We start from the raw sequence: 5,059 nt of genomic DNA, 5'->3' as shown, positions 1-5,059 counted from the left end.
AGGGAGAGAAGGAAGTCCGGAAAGGCTAGAGAGAGAGAGAGAGAGAGAGAGAGAGAGAGAGAGAGAGACAGAGCAATTGGAAGAGCTGATTTCAAGGAGGGGCGGATGGCCCCCAGGAGAAACCAGACAGGAGAGCTGAAGATGTCTTGAGGTACAGAAGTGACAAAGGTGTGGATGACCAGGGTGGCAAACCTCACCAGGGGCAGTATGGGTACGAGAAGCAGAAGGGTGGAGAGATGAAGCCAGAGAGTCATTTGCTGTGAGCTCTGTCCTGTGAGCTTTGTCACTGCCCTTGCTGTGAGCTCCGTCACTGCCCTTGGGGAGCCATGGAGGGGTCTGGTCAGGAAAGTGTTGAGTTCTGAGCTGTATCCCCCTCCTTTCTACATTTTCAGTGATCTCAGATGTCCGCGGGGCTCATCACGATACACTGCCGTTGTTTGTCTACCTGCCCACTCTTCTGGGAGATCCTGTGTCCTTGCGGTCACATGGATGGGGGTGGTTCTTGCCCTTCTTTGCAACTTCCTTGATAGTGGCTTGTGTCACATCACTACGTGCTGAAGATGGTTTGGCACTGGGGCCACGCAGACCCGTGATTAGCATACACAAAGACGTATTCGACCAGCCAGGCGCGGTGGCTCACACCTGCAATCCCAGCATTTAGAAGGCTAAGGGAGGAGGATCATTGCGAGTTTGAGATCAGCCTGGGCTACAAAGTGAACTCAAGGTCAGCCTGAACTGCATAGTGAGACCCCGTCTCAAAAAAAGACACACACACAAAAAGATGTATTTGACTCATCTGCACAGCTCTTGGCCCCACGTGGGCACCAGGTAACTAGGAGACCAGGTAAGAAAGTATGGACAGACCCAGTGGAGACCATTCACGAGTAGTGGGACTGTGGCTAAGTTATTTCACTTTGGTAGGCCCAGTTTCCTTAACTGTGACACACCTGTCACAGTTGAGTCAGTATCAAGCCCACCAGACTGTTTTGTGTGTTAAAGTGTGTGCTAAGCTGAACACAGTGGCCCAGGCCTGTAATTTCCATCCTTGGGGCCTGAGGCAGTGGACCACAGGCTTGAGACCAGCCTAAGCTGCTTTGTGACTTAGTGAGATCCTGTCTCAAAAATAAAAAGGCCTAAGGTGAAGGCAGGCTTTGGGTTCAACCCTCAACATGCCCCCCTCCCCAAAGAGTATGTGTCAAGTGTAGACGTGAACTAGGTACTTAACATACTTTAGGTGTGTTAACAGTAGTTAGTAATTACCAGGCATGCTGTTTACCTTTGTCTCTCAGTTCTTTGTGCGTTCTGCTGTAGGAAGCTGGGACTGAACCTGGCCAGCAAATTTCCCAGGCTCTTTTGCCAGCTGTCTCATTTAAGTCCTTCTCAGGGAGGGTGCTAGAGGGAGAAGGAGACCCTGCTTCTTCTGTTTGCTTTCTTTCTTTTTTTTTTTTTTTTTTTTTTTTTGGTACTGGGGATCAACTTATGACCTCAGACTTGTCTGGCAGGCACTTATTCCTGCTGAGCTAAATCCCTGGCTGTTTGCTTCCTTTCTGTGTTGCTCTGGCACTTACAGGGGACGTCTCCAAGACCTGGGTCCCCCTCTAAAAGGCCCACCCCTGACTTTCTAGATTCCCACACCTCCACCTCACCCACTTGCTCTTCAGCCTGTGAGGTGGTAGTTTCTTCCTGCAGTTGTCTCCTGGGGTGATTAGAGCTCCCTTTTGGCTTTCAGCCCTCCCATGCCGGAATCACACTTGCATAGATGGTACTTTCCGTATTCTCAAGGGAGCTCTGATGCTACCCCGTGTGGCTGTGTGTGGCAACAGATGCTACATCTGTGGTTGATGCAGAGAGCAGCAAAGGCATGGAGGTGTCTCACAGGCCAGTGGTGGAGGTGCGAGGAGGGTGAGAACAGATGTGAGACCAAGTGGCAGGCCATGTAAGTTCCAGGCCTGGTGAAGGGCAGACAGGACAGAGCCTAAGAGGGACGAAACAAGGGGTTGGGATGGGGCTGGGGCATCTCCTGAGGCTGGAAGGGCAGGTAGCAACTGGAAGTGGGAGGCTTAAATGCAAGACTGTAGGAGGGAAGTGGCAATTTAGAGTTGAAGACAGGGACTGAGGCCTGGTGTGGTGGAGCATACCCGAAATCCCAGTACTCTGGTAGGCTGAGGCAGGAGGGTTGCAAGTTTGAGCCCCGTCTAAGTGATTTAGCCACAATAGTTGGGGATGCAGCACAGTGTGAAGGCCTTGGGTTCAGTCTCCAGTACTGGAAAAAATAAAAGCAGGCAGGGACTGAAGGACAAGAGAAGACAGCCCATCGTCTTTTCAGACCAGGAGGCAGGGTAAAGTGGAGAAAGGGGTTGCACCTCCATTAATTGGCTGTGTGATCTTAGACAAGTCATTTTGCATTAGATATCTGACGCCACCCACTCTAAATTAGTTTTAAGCAAATACACCTTGGAATTAGAAGGCCAGCATAGGAAATTATGGATACTAGATCTTATGTTGAGTAGGTAGAGGAAAGTGGCAAGGGAGAGGGTATTTCCAGGGGGCGGCCCAGGGAAGGATTTGGTGGAGAATGCACGCTCAGGCTTGGAAGAGGGGTGAGCAGAGGGCAAGAAAAGAGGTGGGATGAAGAAGGGTGCTTGCTCAGTGGGCCTGCCTGATCCATGTCGGGGTGTGAGGACCCGACTCTGGGCCCTGGAGCCACTGTGGGTAACAGCAGATCCTACAGCTTCCAGTGGAGGGACCTGCTCTCAATTTTGTGCCCCGAAATGGATGCACACAGAGCACTGTCAGCCTGTCATGAGTTAATCCCAGAGTTCCAAAGAGATTTTTGCTCTCTTTGCTCTCCTTGTCTCCTCAGCTGGAAAGCACCACGGAGTTACAAAAATATACTGCCTCTCCTAAAGCCAAGAAAATGGACTTGGCTATACAAGGACACAGAAGAGAAGCTGTCCTTGGAGAAAGCATGCGAGATGGTCCTGTGGTACTCAACCAGGTGGAGAGAGCATTGGCCAGGGGCTGGCTCCCTCACCCATCCTAAGCCATGAACTTCGGCCCCTGGGCAGCAGCTTATTCTTTTAAAAGCAAACTTCTTGTTTCTCACTGTGTGAATAATGTATGTTCTTTAAAAAACATACGGAGAAAATATAGGTAAGCAAAAAGAAGCCACAAATCATTCACAGTCCCATCATTCAGATGCATATCCATGCTTCCAGACACTTTTCTGAGTTTGTGCATGTGAATGTAAACAATGGCACCGTTTACATTATTTGTAGTCTACTCCTCACTCTGCAGGTCGTCATGGTCATCCTTGTGTGTGTCCAAATATACTGCTGCAGCATCTTTTAAAAGTTTTCACAATTAGATAATGATGACAATAATCTGTATCTTGCTCCACAGCTTACAAAGCACTCGGCAACGCTTCCTGCATGAGGTTCCTCACTTAGGAGCTGCTAGTTCCCAAAGAGGCCACCCTATCTGCCTGCGCCTCCCACCCTGGTCCCACAGTCGTGCTTCCTCAGTGGTAAAGGTTTACAGGGACTGAGGTTAGGGGGAGGAGGCCCCTCCTCCAGCTCCACTTCCTGTGTGACCCAGCATCAACCTCCCCTGTCCTTTCTCACTTTCCTGCAGAGCCTTCTGAGCAGCCTCAGACATTCTTCCTGCCTTCCACTCTGATCTCCTCGGACTTCCTTTTCTTCTGTCTTCTCTCTCCCTGCACCTGTGTCCACCTCCTTCCTGTCTGGTTCTTGCAAGGACATGCCTGACACACCCTCGAGGTGAGATACGTGGGCCCTCTGCTCCTCCAGCAAGGGTTCCCTACTTCGAGTCCGGAAATGACTGAGCAAAGTCTCACTGCTGTTGCTCACAAGAAGGGAGTGTTGGGGGCCAAAGCCACATAGATCAAAGGGGCTGGGGTGGGCCCGAAGCCCCAGTGTCTTCAAAGTCCCACTGCTGTGGGCATGCCCATCTCTCTCTTCCACACCCCCGTCTCCTCTCCTCTCCAGCCCCATCCCTCTCTGATATCTGACAATGGCCTTGTGTTCCAGAGGGTGGGGAGAGAGGCGGGAAGCTCTGGTGCTGACTCTTGGTGCTGGGACCTTAGTTCCCTTGCCCCATCCCTCCTGCTGCTCTGTGTGGTGGGAACAAGGAAGATGAGGGAAGGCTGCAACTCAGGGTCAGGGGCCAGGCTGGACGCCCCGTCTCCCCACCATAAAGAGGGGCAGGAGGAAGCAGGGCCTGGGCCTCCCGGCTTAGGAAAGAGAAACGCCTCAGAACCGAGGAGGGTCCAGACCTGCGGGTCACACTCACCCCTCTCCTGGAGTGTTCCTGCCCCCTTGGAATGCTTGCCCATGGCACCCTGGACATGAGCAGCAAGATCATGAAAGTTCTTGATCTCTGGCCCCTTTGAAGAGATTTGCTTCTGGCAACACCGAATGGAGGTGAGAACTTGGTTTCAGCAGGTAACCCGGGATCCCCAACTGCACTTTGCCCTGAATGTGCAGAGCAACATGTAAGCACCCTCTGCTCTCACTGTGAATGAGATCACTAGTACCCCAAGCACTAAACTATGCCTTGGGGCTCTCCAAGGCTCCTCTGCTCTGATTGAACTGGAGATAATTAATTGCCTTCTGCCCTGACTGTGACCATCATGATTATCTGTCCTGACTGTGTACAGGTTCACCATGTACCCTCTGCCTAAAGTCTGCTTTGACTGCATCAAGGCTCATCAAGTACCTCTACCCTCACAGTCCCTCAAAGTCACGACGTACCCTCCATTTTGGCTCTGCCTTGGGTTCTTTGAAGTATGCTTGGTCTGAATTTACTCCCAGATCCCACTTGCCTGTCTTCTTTCATTTTTAAATTTTACTTTAGAGAGAATAAAACCAAGCAAAATAAAACAAAAAAGCCAATTGAAACAAGACAGAATAAATGACATAGGATTAAAAAAAAATGACACAGGATTTTGAAAGAAAAGAACAGGAAATAAACAATGGCTACCATAATGCTTTTTGTCTTCGATATAACTGCCTACACCTTCATACATAGTGAAATCAAA

Source organism: Cavia porcellus, unplaced genomic scaffold, assembly GCF_034190915.1.
Source record: "Cavia porcellus strain 051 isolate PalLab524CR breed Dunkin Hartley unplaced genomic scaffold, mCavPor4.1 scaffold_6, whole genome shotgun sequence".
NCBI lineage: Eukaryota > Metazoa > Chordata > Mammalia > Rodentia > Caviidae > Cavia > Cavia porcellus.
This window is presented reverse-complemented; position numbering follows the sequence as displayed.